Source organism: Diadema antillarum, unplaced genomic scaffold (genome assembly GCF_040938485.1).
Source record: "Diadema antillarum isolate AM-2024a unplaced genomic scaffold, OU_Dant_1.0 scf00000117, whole genome shotgun sequence".
NCBI lineage: Eukaryota > Metazoa > Echinodermata > Echinoidea > Diadematoida > Diadematidae > Diadema > Diadema antillarum.
The window spans coordinates 946127-967643 of NW_027271006.1; the positions used below are offsets into that span (position 1 = coordinate 946127).

Below are 21517 nucleotides of genomic sequence, written 5' to 3' on the forward strand. Positions count from 1 at the left end.
TCACTTGACCTTTGACCCTTGACCTTTGACCTCATGACCCAAAACTCTCTCTGGGGAATCTTTATTTGATAAAATACCTCCAGGCATTGCAGAGATATAGGGGAAATAGTATAATTCTGAGCATTTGACCTTGACCTTTTGACCTTTGACCTCGAGCGTGTGCACCCAAAAGTTGATAGGCACAACTTCACCCACTCATACATATACATGCCAAGTTTCATTAGGATACCTCTCACAGTTTTTTAGATACGCTGTCCACAAAATTGATTACGGACGGACGGACGGACGGAAGGACGGACGGACGGAAGGACGAACGGACGGAAGGACGGACGGACGGACGGACGGACGGACAACCCGAAAACATAATGCCTCCGGCGACACTTCGTGGCGGAGGCATAAAAAGGGAAAGAGCAATGTAACCTTTATACCTTAATTACCATGACAACAGAAAGCGCCAATTCACGCTTTCGGATGACACTCCACTTCCATTACCGCCTGCTCCTGGTGATAAATCTGGGAAGGTAAACATAACGTTGTTGACATTCCCAACACTTTAAAAAAATGACCGTTGATCGTAATATGAGAATCCAATAAAAGCACGTCACTTTTACATCTTACGACTCTGAATAATGGACGGACGTCTATCTAGTGTGATCAGGACATTATTTACAGCCAAAATGATCGACATCGAGAAAATGATATTGAAAATTCGATCGCTCAAAATCTCTAAACCTATCTTTGGTCTCCCCCTCCTCCCCCCAAAAAAAAAAAACCACAACAACAACAACAATGTATTTCCATCTGACAACTGTTTTAATGGTAGCCTCTTAGTTTTGTTTCAAAAGTGTTTAAAAAGATCACCAGATTTATTTACCATGTAATGACTGTTTAATGCTTACGTCATGGCCACGTCCGGGAGTTCTCTTCAAATGACAAGGTAAGTCAAGGACTATCAACTACTAGTATCAACTACCCCCCCCCCCCCTCCAGCTCTCTTTTTCTCTCTGTCTCTTTTTCACACATACACACATTAACGTCTCCTTTTCCCTTTCTTGACGTCATTTCTGTATTTTTTTTCTTTCCTCTTCTTTCCCCCACACATTTTTTCCCCTGCGTAGTGTGTGGGTTTCCGACTTGGCAACAAGTTTCCCACGTAGTACAATGGACATTTCATTAAAGAAAAAGAAACATGGTACCTTGTTTGACTTTTAGTGTATAAGAAAGCGTCTTAAGATGAGAGTTAATGTATTGCAAGAAACACCATCTATGACGCACAAACACAAATGTACTTGTATTAGAACATTACAGTTCTCTGAAGTTTCTCTAAAAGTGCTTTAATAAGAAACTATTTTTGTTTCTGTTTTCTGTTTTGTTTCCTGCTCATGGAATAATTTGTTTGTTTGTTTGCTTTTGATAGTAATTGCCCGCGGGAACAAATGTTTCCTATTTTTTTCCACTTGTCTTATTTCACTTTCTATTGTATTGACTCACATAAACACTCTCAGTAAAGTATTCTTCATGTTCTTAGTGCAATTTCAAGAGACACCGAATGAAGGAATATGATCAAATCAAATGATTTTTCAGGGCCCTATTGCACCATCTCCCATTATGGCTCATTCTACTCCATTTTGTCATATTTCTCTCTATCTCTCCTTCCTTTTCTCTCCTTTTCCCCCTTTTCTCTTTCTCTCTTTTCTCCATCTTTTTCTTAGTGTCTTTTTTTTAATACTTTTGCTCCTCGTCTTACATGTTTGTCAGATTGTCATGTCATTTCTCTGGTTCACTTTCGTTTTCCGGTAAATGCTCTCATCACAGATATTGTCTCACCAATCCCTCTGTGTGTACACGACTGTCCACATCAGATTCTCCACCCCATCTTCCACTTGCACACACACACTCTCTCTCCCTCTCCCTTTCTGTCAACGCCATCTCCCCCATCCTTATCTTTTTTTTTTCTGCATCTCATACGTCTCTCATCTGTCATCTCTCCCTCTCTTCCTTTGTCCCTTCTTCTCTCCTTCCATGAATCTTTATCATATATATCATACAACATCTGTTGTTATGGTACATGTTTGCAAAAACTTATCATTGTCTCAGCATGTGCACTACACTGACGAAGGCCTGAGGCACGCTGAAAATTAAAAAAAAAAAAAAAAAAACTTCTTGTTGGATCCATGGCATATTTGAGACTCGTTCTTGTAATTATAAGAAGAACGAGTTTCATATACGCCATGGATCCAACAAGAAGGTTTTTTTTTTTTTTTGGGGGGGGGGGTTGGTTTTTTTTTTTTGGTCTTTGTTTTTGTTTTGTTTTTTACAAAATTTTCAGTCTGCCTCAGGTCTTCGTCAGTGTAGTGCACATGCTGAGACAATGATAAGTTTTTGCGAACATGAATCATAACAACATCTGTTGTTATGATTCATGATTCATGTTCTCAGCATGTGCACTACACTGACGAAGGCCTGAGGCAGGCCGAAAATTTTGTAATAAAAAAAAAAAAAACCCTTCTTGTTGGATACATGGCGTGTTTGAGACTCGTTCTTCTTATAATTACAACATTCGAAGTCCAACACGTGGAAAGTTCCAAGATGAACATTATATATATATATATATATATATATATATATATATATATATATATATGTATATATATATATATGTATATATATGTATATATATACATATATATATCATATATTATATATGTATATATATATATTTTTTATATGTATAATATATGTGTGACATACAGTTGCACATAAAGACAGATATGTGTAATCTTGATTACATTCCTGTCTTATCTTTCTAGCCGTCTCCCTACTTCTCTTATCACTCTATTTTCCTTTCCTCTCTTCTTTCCTCGTTCTCCCCGTGGTTTCTCCCTCTCTCTCTATATAACACCTGTACAAGTTCTTTTTCACTGTCTCCCTTTTATTTCTCTCTTATCACTCATCTCTCTCGCGCTCTCATCCTCCCTCTCTCGCTCCACATCTCTCTCCCTCTCTATCACGTCCAATCTCTTCCTCATCCATCCTCCTCCTCTATTCCATCTCCATCCCCCCCCCCCCATCCTTCCTCTCTCCCTCTCCCTCCCATCTCTCCTTCTGTTTCTCTCATGGACAAATCAGCCATGAGTCAGAGTCCCTTTTGCCTCGCGCTCCGGGATGATCATCAGCATGGCTCCTCCTCGCCTTTCAAATTAGATTTTCGCCGTTGCCCCTGGCAACGCGCAAATATCTCCAATCGCTGGAGCGTGTAGATGCCTGCATCCAAAATGGGTTGGCGAGAGATATGCGCGTAGTTGCGCTTCGAGTCCATTATTTGCGTCCTGCAAATTTCCAGAGTTTCTCATCTTCTCTGCACTGGAATGAAAAACAAAAACAAACGCGAACAAACAAACGATCAAAAAGGAAGATAATTCAGCCATATCTTTTCTTAACATGTCAGCGTTTGGTTATTATCGTGAATGTCAAATAAAATTCATTATGTTCTCTTTTGGTAATGAATTGGTGCTTATAAACAGTTTAATTGACAGAGTAAATCAACATTTTTAGGAGAGCAACGCCCAAATGGAGTCGCTAATGATCTTTTTTTTTTCGTTTTTAATCAGAAATGAAATTATGCATCCAAAGGTCAACACAATTCGTCAACAGAATGCTTATATTTCTAGAATAAAATATGAGAAAACGTTCAATCACATGGAAATAAATAATGATGAGGGGTTTTTTAGAAGTGTAGCTCAAGCAAAATTTCTGTAGAAGACTTGTGTTCAATGGCTATGTTAGTGTTTTTCATTCATTTTATTTAATCCAGCGATCAGTGCGCTTAGTTTGGTTTGGCTTGGTTTTATTTCTGCCTTTTTTTCCCAAATCAAACATGATAAAAGAATACATGCATTAAGAAAATAACATTACACAACGCATAAGCTTAGCACACTATCTTACTAATCAATTCAAAGTACAAAGAACATGACAGTATTCGATGCAAAGACGTATAGCATAATATCACACACGAAAAAATGAAAGGTTCAGAAGGAAATCGTGAAAATAACAGTTGTTTAATTATCTAACTGATGATTAATTGTTCATTCAGAATGTGTCATGTCGTTACGATAAAGGAAATATAGAAAAAAAAAGGATTTAAATGAATTGATTTTAGAATTGTGCATTTCTAGACATTGTAATAACAGAGAAGCAGGAGACCGCGATTATAAGCAGCAGCTTCACATAATTATATGATCGTAGGTAATATGTGTAATTTGTGATAATACTGTAAAGATTGATACCAATATGAAAAAGGGATGAAATTGTTCTTGTTACTATGTGACTCACCGTTCTAAACCTTTAAAGTCTTATAATAAAGTCAACCCCAAAAAAAATTGAAGACCAGTGACACGTTGCATATTTCATGATTTCTAAACTTGATTTCGCAGTTTGTTTATTGTAAAAAGAAATATATATGATTTTGATAAGGTTGCGTGTGTAGCTGCATTCATCAATAAAATGCTGAAAACTATATGCTCACGCTTAGAATCAGTAGAGCGGAGTTTATTTGCCCTCGTAATGTAAAGATAATTACAGTATCAAGATTTATATGTCAGCAGTTGACACCTGTCAAGCAGTTATTATCGGTTTTGATAAAGTGGAAATCGATATTTTGTACACATTTTGCACTCTCCGCAGGAAAGCAGCGTCAGCTGCATAACGAAACGTTAATATCTACCGAAGACAGCAACCCGTGAGAATCTATGCACCTGTTGGCTTGTCGTTAAAACGACTGGGAAGCCGAGGTTACGCATGCTGATGAGATCTAAATCATCAGTTTGGAGGGTAAAAAACAGCGCTCACTACGAACAGCTACATCGCTCTCATGTGTGTATTCCCATCCCGGCTGTTTTGGTCGCTTTTGTTTTTGTCGTGTCTGTTTTTTCCCCCTATCTTAAACCGCCCGCATCACGATTGTTATGGTGAGTTGTGTGGTGATCCCGGGCAGGCGATTAACCGTTAGTGTCTACGTGGACTCACTGCGCCCGCCCGCGCTTCTTGCATGCAATCAGGGGCGAAAAGCCCCTCACAAAGAGACTTCCGCGCGCAGACGACTCCATGACACACAACAAGTGGGATACCTCTTCAGTCGAGCCCTGTGGGTTACTGTGCCACTGAGAGATGGGGGAAAGCCATTTTGGAAACGCACGAAAGAGACACTTAACGCTTTGACTTTTATGGCCTTTGGATTTCATTTATCTGTTTTTTATCATCTTCGCAAGAGGACGGCCTATAAGCTCGGATTATTTACCGCCAACTTGTACGGATCCAAAGAAGTAGTCAATCTGTCCTGAGTGAGGGTTACGTATTTTACACCTGCTCTAATGATTTACTGGAGAATACTGCAGGTCAAACTAACACAGGAGACTCATTTAAGTGCCTTGCGACAAAACCAGGAGAAAATCATTCATTCTGGAAACATTAGTAGCTCGTTCATATTTTCTTTGAGACATTTCTTTGAGATATTCACACCTGATTTTCTCTTTGGATTCCAGTGGGACGTCGATAACAGCATTCTTCGCAAAAGTAGACACGACATGTCGTTTCTAGCTGTCTGTTTACTTGGCTGCAGCTTATTGGAATAGAAAGTGGAAACATCATTGTCACATACAGACAATTTTTTGACAGGTGGGAAAGATGTATCATCTCGTTCGTTTGAGAAGTGATCATCAGTGAGTGTTCTTTCGCGATAACCGTCAAACTGGCCGACAACAGTGTGAACGTCTTCGCGCTCACTCACTGTGGCTTCCTACACGCAGGTGCAACGTCGCCTTGGTGACTCACGGTAGCTATAGCAGGTGGAAGTTGACTGTGATTTTCCATCCACGCATTTTTCTACTTTATTATACCGAATCGTATTCGTAAATGTCGGTAAAACATCTGCCATTTTATACTGGAATGTTATTCGAGGCGACTGATAGGTGGTTAGTAATATCATGCATGCAGCGAGTTTCATCAACGAGAATGAGAGCGGAATAGTTTGCAGGGACAGATGTCGGCCATGTTTGATGGCTTTATCGTCTTTGAATGTCCAACGGCTTTCCATGTTTAACGCATGTCGTCACCTGGCGTGTGCACCCTTTTAGCATACAACACTATCGTGTCGGGTGCATAGAATGTTCATTATTCTTTCATTAATCAGAGCCAAGCAGTAAATTACGGATGTGATCTTACGCGTGTGGAACAAGTGGGATGGACACATACTCACTCCGTTTCTATGTCATTAGATCTTCGTGGTAATATACGACAAAAATACTTGAATGACAGTCTAAGAGTGAAGATCAAAATTTAGTGCCTTAACGATTTTACAACTAAAGAAATAGAACAAACTTGTAACGAACAAATTCTTTCAAAGATAGAGCACTTTTCTATAAATTTCACGTCAGCTATATTTTCCGCTGTCACTTTTTCAGTACCGAACAAAAGCCTCAATATATGGATGTGTGAGAAATGATTACCAGGGAAAAGTATGTAAAGTAATATTTCACTGTCTTTATTATATAGTAGAAATATATATTATGCTTCATATATCAAGATCAAAGTTATGGCAGTAGTAATGATTAGTTGATTAGTACATGTCACTTAATATCGTGACTTTCAATGCAGCGAATTTATATCGGAACAAAGTTTGGGTCTCTTATCGCCAGATAAATGATATAAAACTAACAAACGCGTGATGGTGCAGTGACATAAAAGTGCTTTGCATCTAATAGACAAGAGAGGAAGCAAAATGGATCAGAAACAGGATCCGCCTGGTCAGGACCAGAGCCAAAATGATGACGGTGGTCAGCAGTTCTCCAGCCAGCAGGAACTGGTCCCGCAAGAGCAAAGTGTTCCCGTGGAAAGTGACTACTCGGACCGAGAGGGAGGCGGGGAAGGCACGGCGGGGGGAACCGCGGAGGAGGCCGAGGAGGAGAGGGAGAGGCGCATTAGCGCCATGGGAAGGATCGTGGGCACACTACAGGTTAGTTTTCTCCACCGTATTCATTACACTGCGTGTTTAAAGTATCACTCTGTCCCAGCTACTTAGCAGCGAAGAGAGAATGAAATAGATTCATTCTATGAAAGGACTTTTTTGAAATAAACATACTTTTCTTTTTAAAGCTATGTCATATCATTTTGCAGAAGATAGTAATTGTACACCAATCACATCACTATCGGACTGCTCATAAAATATTTGAAGTTTGTTCGCAAAAACCGATAAGTCCATATTTGCCAAATGGAGATATTTGTGATTAAAGGTCAAGAAAAATAAAGAGAATAATAAGAAAAATTTTGCTTCTTTTGACCATAACTTTAAAAATGTACCTTGATATGTAGTGACCAATATATCATTTAAAAGGTATTATTTTGTACTTTATGACATAAACCGTGCTTCAAAATCTTCAAAAATGGACTTATCGGTTTTAGCGAACAAACTCTTCATTTGTTTCTAATCTCCTTACAGGGAAATCATCTGCGGTAGAATCAAACACGATGTTAACTCTATGGATATCGGATATAATGTATTGCAATTTAATAATTCCTGATCGTAGGGATGTACAAAATGAATAGTCCACATACGCACACTCCATTACAGCACAATGAAGCTTCGATGCTGTACATACTGCAACGAGATTTAATGTCAGAAAAGTCGGAAAGATAACAGAATAAAGTCTCTACGCTCTGGAGAAATTCTTGGAGTCAATGAAACGTGAAATATGAACATGAAAGTTAATAGGGAAGTAACAAGAATATTCAACAATATGATATATGCAAGCAACAGTGATATCATACAAGTTGACAATCTGTGTTATTCTTGATATACCAACCACTAATAACCGTTTGTACATGTGACCCACAGGAGTCATTTAACGACGTTTGCCTTTCCACTCTGGAGATTTCAAGAGCTGCGAAAAAAAAAATGGATATCCTTTGAAGACGCTTAGGTTATTATAATGTTGTTAGCTGCAGTAAGCTCATGCACTCCTAGAAATAGGCTTAATGCACGTTGGAGATCCAAAATTCCACTGATCATGATACGCTATATCCTAATTGCATTTTATAGACTAAAATTGGACATTTGCAGTTGTGATTCTTTGTGACAGTGCGCCACCTGGATATCCACCAACTATTATTGGCATGAAGAGCAGAATTACACACTAGTCCAACCAAGAGGGTATAGACTGAAAGCTCTAAGAGTAAATAGATTAATTTTGCATATTTGTATCATTGGTATACTTTTTTTCCGAGTAATCTAGGTCATAATTTAAGCTTTGCTTCTTATCACTCTTTTCCAGGATATATTTGATTTTTGGTCACCACTGCAATGTGTGCATTGTTCTCTTATTATTGATATTCGTACGTAAATTTTGTATAACACTTTAAGAATTGCACATCGATCAAATTGTGAACAAACAAAAAATGTGAATTGACCAATAATGCATACTTGGTATTCTGTATTACTTTTTGTTTGATGGAAATAAAGCACAATGGAATTGGATTTTAATTGCATTGAAAGAGAAAAAGAAAACACAGTGAAGATCAAACAGTCAAAGATAATTCAATCCGTGAAATCAGTGTAGACTTCATGCCAATGACCTATAATGTTATTTCAAACGGTTATATAAGAAAAAAAAGATTTCGACCTCAAAACAAAATAAAGAACAAGTCAGGCCATAGTCACTGCAAGACATCTATTTCTCCTTAAACATGTTTAACATTAGGCCTAGGGCCTAAAGTTAAATGCACCGCGCCTTTTTTTTTCTTGTTTTCAAATCCACCGTAACTTTCGCGCATGGGATGACTTTTGCATCTGAAAGAAAACACTTAAAAAAGAAAAAAACGCATATAACAATAATACATTAACATTAACATAACAAGCATACATTAACATGTTGAAGGGGAACTTCATAGTGCACTTCAATAAGGCTCCAAAATGTCTTTCTTCGTGCTTACATTTTATAGTTTTTATTATGTTTGTAACATGAAATCTTCTCTTTATTTCAAAGCAAATACTGAATAGGCCTCGTTACCGTGTTTTTTTTTTTACTGCAGTTTCACGAATGGTGTAAGTTGTCATCATGACTTAGTATAAATCACATCAACGTGTGATTCTGTAAGAGAAGCACCCCCAGTAGAAAAAAAAACAAAAAAAAAACAACAAACAAACAAGCAAACAAACAAATCATGGGGGAATCATGTGAAGACGTGTGACGTTGCCAGAAATAATTTCCTTCCTGTCTGGTTTTTTTTTATGATAACGTATCAATCATGTCAATATTTCAGGGCCCCGTTTCATAAAAAGTTGATATGATAACAACTCTTGCTGGAATGTCAATTGTCATGGTAACGACATGAATTGGTAATGCAGCTTCCTGATTGGCTGTTGCTATAGGAAGTTGTCATTCCAGCAAGAGTTGACATCCTGACATCTTTTATGAAACGGGGCCCAGGTCTATCTCTTTCAGTTTTTCATTCTGTTTGTTTACAACCTATCTGATAACCATATCTGATGAGTATGATTACGATAAGTCTAGTAGGGCAATTTGTCAATCAGTTGCTGAATGTTTCCGTTTTTATTTGGCAATATTAGGAAACACTTTGTCACTGCTTTCTTGCCCGTCATTAAACACATCATTTTCTTTGACTGACGATACGGCATAAATGATATTAGATCCAGGTAGATTTTGCCCCTATGTGGGCCTCGTAGGGAATGTTTGCCTTATATTATCCTCTTTGTTTTACTGGTTGTGGACACGCTTTACCAATATTTCAGTGCATAATGAAGTTTTAGAACTACGGGGAAAGAGTATCATATTAAGGTCGGATAAAGTATCACATTGTCCGAACGACGTAATAGCAAGGACCACTTTTGCATGCCCCTACCTTGCTCATCACTCTACACCTGTTGTAATTTGATGGAATATAGGTTCCCATAGCAACGCTCACTAACCAATCAGGACCCAATCAAGACATCCCTGCGTGAGCGCGCGATCGGAAGACTAAACAGATGTCCCTCGTGGCGTAATTAAGGAGATTGCAGTTTGTCTACTTTCAACTGTAGACTGATACCCATAGACCCGCCTGATACTAAGCGTCTTTGCAAGCTGCCGGGGTTAATACGGCGTTAATTTACTCTTACGTAGCACCACTGACAATGTCCCCGTGTACTGGGCTCCTTGAGTGCTATTACCCCAGACTGTATGATACTCGCGTGGCGTTGGTGAATGTTGCTGCTCTTTCACCCACGCTATCAAGTTCTCCGATTGAATTTCAAGGCTGTAGCCGTGAGGCATGTGTGCATAAGTACCGCATTCTTCATGAAAAAGCCAGGTGCAAAATGTTATCACTGTGTGTTTTCTTCATGTTCTTTTCATGTTAATTGTGACCCTGGACCTCAAAACAAACAAAAAAGTCGCCAGACATGAAATTTTAGTTAAGAGGATATTCTAAAAGAACAGACTTTAAGCTTTAAAATGATGTATAACTCAAATCAAATGGACTCTCCTAACCTATCTAAATATTGGAAAGAAAGCACAAACTCAGGAAAAGTGTGAACTGAGAAAAGAGGCTCTGAAGTACAGTGTCTATTCAAGCGCTTAATCTTTACCAAACCGTGCTGGCTGTGCGATGAACGGGACAAAAAACAGGAAGTAAACCACCAGAGTAACAACAATGAAGGGATTATCAGATTAAACTGAAATTAACCGTGCCTCATTAACACATTCTGTGCATAATTAATGACAACTTTCAAAGCAGTATCACTATTCTTTCAAAAGTTATTAGAGTTGAAAGTGAAGAGTGTGGACAAGGTTTTTCAGAAATGAAAAAAGGATTCTAAAGACACACCTAATCACACTATTCTACCAAAAATGTTTGAGATAAACAGCTAAAAAAAACACACTTTCCTTCCCGTTTTATGATACCAAATTTTAACACAATGTAAAAGAAGACCCGCTCTTTCAGAAAATATGAAAAAGTCAAGTTCGGGTAGGTTGACCCATTTCACTTATTTCCAGTCCTCACGAAAAATCAGTGTGTGCGACTTTATGTTCGTTTCGAGGTGCACGGTCACAATTTATATATGCCTCTTCTGTGCGTATTATTATATAGATTATCATTCACATGTTTCAAGACACCCTTCTGAAGGCATGTGTATTAAGATTTCCTTATAGTTTACTTTCAGTTTGTCTTTGATTTTGATAAGGACACTTGGCAGTTTAAAGATAGGTCATCCCTTTTGCATGCAAATTTTTGAAAATTTGGTGAGAACACTTAGGTATTGAAGAAACACTATTTGGAAACCTCCAGTAAATTTTGAACTCAAGAGGGTCTTTATTTGTTGAGTTAAATTGACCGTTAAGATTCGAATAATCATTTCGTACTAGGAAAAATTACAAATCTAAACTACTAGTCTAGTTTTACAGACCTGTGTGATGCACTTATCTAGTTCATGTAAGTGGTGTGTTGTTATTTGCCATAGATAACAAAGTAAAAGAAGCTGGTGAATTCTTCCTTTCTGACAGCTTTAACATGCATGTCTTTTGTTTGAAGTATAAGTATCATACAACCACAGGAGGATTAGTATATGCAGCTATGCCTCGTACACAGAATACGTTACGGTGAGCATTTGGTGCATTATGTGAATTTTAACGGCTAACAACCTTCAAATATCACAGAAATGTTATAGCTTTACAGTAGTCTTGTTATTCTGGTGGAATATATCATGTTCTGTGCTATACTCAGAAAAATGCCTTAGAAAAAACAAACAAACATTAAAACTGCATGATTGAGAGCCACTGAAAAAAGTGTAATAGGATACGAACAAGAAGAATTGCAAAATGAGTGAAATGATATTGAATGTTTCAGTTACCCCTTCCCCTACCAAATAAATAAATAAATAAATAAATAAATAAATAAATAAATAAATAAATACAATCTTTTTTCAATCTAATTCTTTTGCATTATTTCATAGTGCTGGGGTTTATGAATCCTGAGAATGCTACTTTTTTTTCTTCGTAAAGAGCAATACTTTCAATGTAGATTTACTTGCAGGATTTTGGCAAAATTAGAACGTTTTCCCTTCAAACAGAAGAGAGAGCAATCTCAACTTGCGAGCAAGAGAAAGAAAGCAAACGATATTTTTTAGGCAAATGCTTTTAGAACATAATTGTGGACATTCATCTTATATATTTCTGTGCAAGTGCGTGTGATCTTGTATGCGAATGAATTGAACACTTTGAAAATTATTTCAATGTAGACCTACTTATATACATATACGTTTCCACAAAATGATAACCACATACGCAAATTAGGCGAAATCCAGTTGGCAAAATTTGGTTGGTAAAGGTGAATTCCAGACGATTTGCATGATTTCACTTCATGTAGTACATATTAAAATCGATAGTGCCATGTATCATATTTGAGGAATTCATTTTTGTCCTTGAGCAGATAAACCAATACTCTGAAAATCAAAAACAAATTACACTGAGCAAGGATGATATGAGGTTCACATATTTCAGTAAACATGGTAAAGTAGCAATGAAATCCCATTACCACAGCACTTGCTCGACAACTTCATCTGTGTGGAATTTATGCATGCTTTCTTCTCCTGTTCTGCTTCCTTGAGCATCCAATCATGCATTCTTATGTGACGCTGCTATGTCATCATCCTCGTTCATTGTGATTTTGTTATGAATTTTGAAAACATACTTATTCTTTATCGCAATCCTAATAAATTCTACAATTCTGTACCCAGTACAGCCAATTTATAGATGTTCAAATGCAAAAGTCTGAAATCATCCGGGTGTCTCCTTTAAGGCTCCAGAATTTATCATTGATCTGCACACAAGTGTTTATTGAATACTTTTATTACGCGAGAATGTTTTGTGGACTAAAACTTGTAAGACAATTTTGTAAGTGGTTGAACTGGCAATCGAATGTACTTGCGTAGACCAATTGACCAGACTGGCCCGTCAATACGCTTAGGGAAGCATCCATTCGATTATTTTGCTTTGGATTTATCATGAAACCTCTCTCTCTCTCTCTCTCTCTCTGCTGATATTGCCAAATTATTGGCTTCAATTAACACATTGTTGCTGTCATGTAGATGTATTTGCGAGCACGACTTATAATGATTACTGGAATAATCGTCACATAACAGATGCTTTGTTATCTCAGTGAACGAAAAAAACAACAACATGCCTTTTATTACGAATGATTTTCTTTCTGTTCATGAGCAAAGAAGAACTATAGACAAAATGGTTTCTTAGGGAGTTGAGAGGTTATATCATCATCAAATCATTTACAGGAAAAAAAGAATAAAATGTAAAACTTCAGCTTTTCCTACCTTTCTCATTTTCTGCCTGGTATACATAAAATTTATACCGTTCTCTTATCTAAGTTTTCTCTGTTTAGTAAAGCCAACCTACATACTATGAGGTGTTTGATTGCAAAAGGATTTATCTCCATTCCCTTTGAAATAAGATATTTACAATTAAAGCTGGTGAAAACAAAGAAACAAAATAATACGAAAATGTTAGATATTTTTCATCATAACTCCGAAATATTTCTTGTTACGTACCAATTGAGGTATCGCTGGAAAGGTCTTACATTGCTCTATCTGATGACGGATATTACATTGTTTAAAATGTCACTTGAGCCGTTTTGTGACCAAACTCTTCATTCTTTGACATTGCTCTTTGACCCATGCCGTCCTAGGGAAATAAGGCTGCAGATTTTCATCTTGTCCTGAATGAAATTGACACCTCTGAATTAAATTGGTTTAGTTCGTTAAATCTTCATTAGTCATATAGGAATTCCGAAATTTGTCAAATTCGATTTTCGTTTGTATACATATCTGTAGAATCTGGTATAGATTTAGGAATGAAGAAGATTTTGAAAATATTGCAGCCGACACAAACGAAAATACATGTGAACAGCAAAAGGGCTCATGAGATTGTATTTTATCTTACGAAAAACTGGCTGTGAATAGTAGGGTCGTACGTGTATGGAAAATACTAGAACTCATAACAGCCCCAAAGCAAAGAAATGTGGTTATTGGGATTCGATGGGTTAAAGGTGATATAGTTCTGCACTTGTGACGTCCATGAAATAAATCATTTCTCATTCACTGAACGTCAAGACTTCACTTTCATTCTGAGGCCACCTCAATGGAGGGCAAAAACAATTAAATTACTGGTGTCCTGATGAATGATTACGACACAAGTGCTTCTCAGTAAACGCTGGTAAACAGACGTTGGTCCAACTTAGCCACGGGAACGAAGTTTTGATATTTAGGCCTACGTATATCCTTTATGAAAATGAGTTTGGCTGCTTGTTGGAATTGTGTATTGCCAGACTGACATTATGTTTTGTTACTATATTATCACCATTTATGTCTTAAGATGGAGTGTCACTTAGTGCGTTTTCAACAGTTTTGTTTTCACTCAGCTATGTTGACGGGGAAATTCCCTTTCAAGGATAACCGGTATAACCAAACATAATGTGAGGGAGGTGAACCTGTAGTGATACGATCATGCACGCATGCACATTATGCAAATTATGTGCATGCCCATGTGTGTGTGTGTGTGTGTGTGTGTGTGTGTGTGCGCGCGTAACCTGGTGGTTAGGTATGTTGTGCAGTAAGCAATTCCATTATTGCATTGTTGACAATGTTTTTCTTTTTCTTTTCTTTTTTTGCTCATCCTTTCCTTTCCCATTATATTTCGGGTTTTGTTTTTGTTTTGTTATTCTCTCTTTTCTTCTCTCTGACAGCACATTTCCACTCTAGAATATATCTTAAATCATGTGAGAAAATGACTCGACGTAGATTTGGCAGCAATGCTTGAACGTCGTTGATCCTCGAGGACCTCTACACAAATATAATGTCACATATGATGCCATTTATCATCCAGCAAGCAGTGTTGTCAGGATTTGATAGCGTAATCGATGATTGGATGATTTATCCTCGCTGTTACAACGGTCATGAATTGTAATGCGTTTCCTCGAGGTATGTTTCATATCAAGGTGGAATGGGGGGGGGGGGTAGGGTGAATCAAGTTTGATGTATATCTTCCAGTGTGTTCTGAACACATTCGCAGTGTAAGAGGCAAATGGGCTTGAGCACGGATAATACGAGATCCTCTTATCATGAAACGATCTTTGATAAACACAAGATGACTTCAGGAAATCTGATTAACCTGTTTACATGATTATTTCTGAAACATCGCGAGACCATTGCAATTTTTTTCCCTTGGTAATAACAGTATGATTAGAATGGAGTTGATCGCTCTCAAAATTATCGAATAGAAAATGATCCCTTTAATGCTAATGAATTGATTACTCCTAATCAATGATAGTTCTTAGATCCTAGTTCGTCAGAACTTTGAAATCCCTTCCTCACCAAAAGGACTTAGAGATTCAGCAAACTTAGTTGAGAGGTACACGAAGGTTCGAAGAGGATTGTTCCTAATTGTTAAACATGTTTGTTGATTAAATGAAAGCAAGGGAATATTAAGCAGAGGGGTGACGATATGGGCTATAAGTTTTCTTTAGTTTGTCTCCAGCATGTTTATTAAAAATGTAGATCAGCAGTTGCGTTCTTTACAAGTTTCATTTGTACAGAGCGAGACAAATTAAAGAAAACTTACAACCATGTTTGTTGTTGATGTTGATGATGACGATGTTGTTGTTGTTGTTTTTATTATTATTAGTAGTAGTAGTATTGTTGTTGTTGTTGTTGTTGAGTTACATTCCGATCAATGTGATCATACCACTGTCAATTCTCCTCTCACTCGTAAGAACGCTGCCAACCGCACAGGCGAGAAAACGAGCAATCAAAAACGTCTGCATCCGTGATGCGCGTTACCATGACGCAAGAAACAGTATACCTGGAAGCAGGGTCCGTCGTACATCGAACGCGCAGTCCACAAAAAACATGTATTGTGTTACCGATTGACTGGTTGTCGACTGCCTCTTCTAAGATCATTTTTATGATAATTTGCCACATCTTTGCATTTATTCGCGGCAGTGGTACCACGGGTGAATTCGATATGTGTGCGAACAACCCTGCATCTAGTTTCCTCGTAAGGAAATGGAGATGAAATATCGTTTCTCTGCGTTAAACAGACAATGCACTGGAATAGAAAGTCACAAACATAGTAGACCATGCTTGAGTGAATGCAGCGCACGATGCCAATGCAGCTTGTTCGGTTGACTCGCTAGGTTTACAGTCGGGGAAACACCGGTCTGTGTTCTGTCTAAATCACTCAGAATTGGATGTGGAGTCAAATCTGATAAACTAATTGGCAAAGATTGTTGTAGCTTTAGCAGCTCTCTATCTCTTCAGCCTACTATTCATCCGATTACGTATGTGACAATTGAAAAAGCCTGAATTATGTACTAGTATTTGCAAACTTGATGGTTTACAGTAGTTTAAAATCAATACTTTATTAAAAGCATAATTCACCATTTACTGAAGAAACAAAAGCCCAGCATAAGTGCTTTGAAATAGTTCTAAAATGTAAGTTAGGGATAGAAACAACCACTGTAAAAGATTGATTCCGTATAATCGATGTTAAGTATTGTTAAATACACAAAATGTGAACAATAGTTATAATAAAAAATGTTTCCAGACTAAACCGTCTACGGTTACGGTTTAATGAGAAAAAATATTGATATCTCCTTGTATTTTAGGCTTTATTGCAAAAAATTTTATACGGAAGGATGTTTGTGATTCAACAGACGTAAACATATGGATCAGATGTGATATCTTGAACATTTTTTAAATCACTGCTCCCAAAGGTATTAAACAGGACCTTTAACATCTATTTCAAGTCTTTTGTCAGTATTACCCATTCACCAATAAGCAATGCATATGGCCTTTCATGTGGCCCTAAAAAATGTAAAGATATATAAGTATATACCGAAGAAATTCAAATAGAATGACACGGTCAAACCAAAGATATATTACAAACTAAAGTAAATGAATATTAGTATGTCATGACATGAGTTCAACAGAATGGCGGTAGAAAAGAAAAATGACAAAAATCAAATCAATTCCAACAATTTCTTTATTTCAAATGAACATTAACCAAATGGATATTATGTACACAAATCGTTTCAATATCACAGAATATGAACTAGTCTATGTTTGTCTGTGTTGTTTACAAATTACAACTTTGTTAAAGCAATTCTTGAATAATGAATTGAAGAAGAAGCTGTTCCGATCGAATTATCTACCCTATTCCATTCAAATATCATAGAAGATGCAATTTCAATACACTGTTGTAACAACCATTGCAAAATCTTGGCACACGTTCACTTCCACTGGCTATTTGCCTTGGGAGATGTACATCATTAGGCTTACCGACTGAGTCTACCTGAAAGAAAGAATGTTATTATCTCTACGTATTCAAAATTGCCTCAGGAACAATTGCCACAAATCCCGTTTTTATCTGATTTACTCATTCCCTGTATTTTTCCATCACTAACAGATTAAGAAACAAGGAGGCAAACCACGGGTGTTATGAATAAGTGTAGTGCTTGAATGGTCTTCCAATGTGCACCTTGTGTTACATTCTTTTAAATCATATAAATGATAATAAATTACATGTGTTAAGTTGTGACTGAGACGTAACATTGTTGCAAAAAAAAAAAAGAACGAGAAGAAGTACACAGTTAATGCGAGTTTACAGCAACTGACGTGCATGCATGCGCACTGGCAGAAGGACATGACGGACATCCCGTGGTGTACTGGGACCGGGAGAGAGCGTTTTGATGGATAAATGGCGTGTGTAAACATGGTGAATGGTGCTCCCATTGCGTACGTTTTGATGGATGGGACGTGACACGGATTCATACGATGTCACTTTTAAAAGGCAGTTACAAGCAGGCGAGACAAACGCCTCAAACATCCAAAGCAAACAGACGGGATGAATTGAGTACTATCATCCCACAGTGTGCCTAGGGAACCTTATGAAGCATGTTTGGGCCTGATATTAATGCTTCAAGTAACTCGCAAGATAGCTAACAGTTGGAATGAAGATAAATTTTGCTGATGACTTAGAAAAATGATTGATGATAGAATAATAAAAGAAGTGGGTACCAACTATAATGGTAAATTATTGCAATATTAATGATGACTCCAATTAGAATACTGAATGTTCATGACAATGTTTAACATACTGTACTGCTAACATGCAGCGAAATCATTGCAGCTTTCACGCACATCAAATGCATTGTTACAATCATGTAAAACCATTAAAGTTTGAAACATGTTTCTATATATCACTTAACATTGAAATTGCCCTACTGGAAAGAACACAGTATGCCACAGTGTGTTCGTAATACGTTCACGTAGTCGACTACATTAAAACGCTTGAATTTAACAGTGTGAAGATAATTTCATACTGTGGTGTGGTTTGTCGCACAGTGTTCACATAATGATGTTCTGTTTCACACTGTGAATTTATTGATGATTTACAATGTGTTTGTAATATTAAAACGCTTAGATTTTAACAGTGTGGAGCGATTTCACACTGTGTTTCAAATAATGTTTCACATAATGTTTCACATTATTGTGTCACACTGTGGACACTGTATCTTTCAAGCAGGGTATGTCAAACTCAGTCCATAAGTATACATAACTAGCTCTCCGAAGGAAGAGAGTGCAAGGTCTTGACAATGAAGTCGAAATCAACAAGATATAACACTTTGATTTGCAAAAGATAAAATAGATCAAAATAAAACATGAAAAAAAGCAATAGAGACGCATGTCCATCGAAAAGACAAACACTGCCTAACGTACGAGATAAATGAGAAAAGGTTTTGAAATAACACCAGTGCTTCCCTCTCCTTTTGAAAACTAATTAAGATTTTCAACGGAACACTCATCGCACTGACCTCTCGAATGCAGTAGGAGAGATTAAAATCATCATGGTGACTTTCCATCCCAAAATTGTACATAAAAGTACGTATGACATCAGCAGTAAAATATCACTATGAAAGAATTTCCTCAAAAATACATTAATTTTACATTTAGTTCATTCCTGGAAATGACGCTGATAGCGATGAAAAAGCAGCGCACATACAATACTGGCTTTTCGGTAATGTTTGAATCCATTCACACGTGAACATGGTGAATAGATGCTGACTGTTTGGTATTTCTGTTCAAACAATATCAGTCTTCACTCTTCAGATGATGAGAGTGAAATGGTAATTGTAGCAATAATGCTGCGTAAAAATGTAATGGTCATCGATGTGCCCTGATTTCGAAACAGGCCAAAGTCCTATTTCATACACAGAAGCAGTCGAATGGAACTGAGACTCCGCCTCCAGTGGTTTCGTTGGTAAATAACGAATGCCTTTTAATTGTATGATACAGAGTCTATAAGATAATGAAAATACTAATGATGATTAACCAAACACTGCAGAACGGTACCGGTAATCGTGATAATACTAACTACAGCAATATCAATGAAGCCAAAGTAACAATGAAAGGTTTAAAGGAGACCTCCGGATGATTTTCAGGGTTTTTTTTTCATTTGAACAACTATAAATTACTTATGCTGAGGACAGAGTTTTAGAATTTGTGATAATTGGGATGAAGAATAAGAATATTTTCAAAATTTAGAACAAATCGCAATGAACAAGGATGATGACATGGCAGAGTCACCATAAGAATGCATGAGCTGGGGCACAAGGAAGCAGAACAAAAGAAGAAGGCATGCATAGATTATACACAGGTGAACTCGAAAGCAAGCGGTATCGTAATGGAATTACTCTGCTACATTTCTGAAATATGTGAACCTCCTATGTCATCATCCTTGTTCAGTGTAATTTGTTTAAGGTTTTTCAAAGTATTGTTTCTCTGCTCAAAAACCACAATAAATTCCACAATTCTATACATGGAGTCGTCAATTTATGTACTACATGATGTGAAATTATGAAAATCGTCTGGATTGTCCCTTTAAAGGCATCATTTACCATTTGCAAATGAAACAAACCCAGCCTTAGTGCATCAAGATAGTTAAAAAATGTGACTTGTGGATAGAAACAACCCAATGTAAAGAAAAAAAGTAGTCCTTATAATCAATGTAAAGTATATTGTTAAAGGGATCGTATAGTTTTGGTTGAGACCTAATTTCAGGTTTCTAACATTTTTTTGGTGAGAAATGAGAAACCTCTTATGAAATATGACAGCACATGTAATTCCATGAGGAATTCAACGTTTATTTGATGAAAATTGGTTTTGAAGTGGCTGAGATATCCAAAACAGAGCGATTCTAATAAAGTGTGTTTATTACGGTCGCTTTGCTTTTCTTTGTTTTTGGATGTTTCAATAATTCCAAACACGATTTTCATCAAATAAACTTTGAATTAATCTTAAAATGGAATGCTACGTACTATTTCATGTTTTTTTCTTGGTATCTCGCAAAAAGTTAAAAGCCCACTTCTCATCTCCACCAGTACTGTACCATCCTTTTAAATAAAATGTGAGCAATAGAAAAAGTGTTTCTAGACTAAAGCGTCTACAGTTATGGTTTATTGATGAAAATAGTGATATCTCCTTATATTTCATGCTTTTTTTTCGCGAAATTTTGATATGACAGGATGATTTGTGATACAACTAGTCTACACATACGCATCAAATGTGACAACTCGAACATTTTCTAGATCACTGCTCACAATACATTTTAGCATTGGAATTTCACTGTAGTTGAGAGCATCCAATCACATTTCAATAAGAACATGGCATTCTGTTGTTTACATTTTTTCTTTTTTTTTTTTAGAACAAGACCATTCAGGAGAAATGGTGCGTAGTAGAAACATACACCTCATGTGAGGGACAGGCATGCTATACAGGTATTCAGTTAATGTTGTTATCTCCGTTTTATGATTTAATGAAGATATTCATACATCGAGCAAAAATGATAATGACTATGATAAAACAGGATTAGTATCTATTAGCGATCAACTGGAAATCTCTGACTCGTCAACAACTATTATCATTCATTCATTTTTGTTTCCTCAGGACATGCAGCGTCTCCAATTCTCTAGCATCATCTTACAACTGATTCATTACTTATCTATCGCAAAATTCATCAGCGTCTTTGCTACAATTAATCATGAATGCGTGTAACGAGTTTCCCCTGATCAGCGTAGATAGCACTTCATTAACCAAACGATTACATCAATCATCAGAGTGAAATTTGTCACCGTTACCTTGAACAATAGTTGGATGTTTTTAACCCAAAATCATCATCACTAATATCAATTCAATTTCAATTTCAATTTCAATTAAATTTAAATTTCATTCATTTCCATCCAACAAAAGGTTGAAACAAGATACAAAGCATACATTCCATGAATCATATTGCTTTATCGACGTGTAAGAAGTACATCATGGCACGTGAGTCATGAAGTATATTATAAAACATATACGTGATATTATGTAGAATAACCAATGTAGCTGTATATACTTTGCAAG

At 36.9% G+C, this 21517-nt stretch overlaps 1 pseudogene; it reads left to right on the forward strand.

Annotated features, from left to right (window-relative positions):
* The first annotated feature begins 6775 nt into the window (after positions 1-6775).
* Positions 6776-21517, forward strand: part of LOC139719937 (cyclic nucleotide-gated channel alpha-3-like) — a 59168-nt pseudogene continuing 44426 nt past the window's right edge.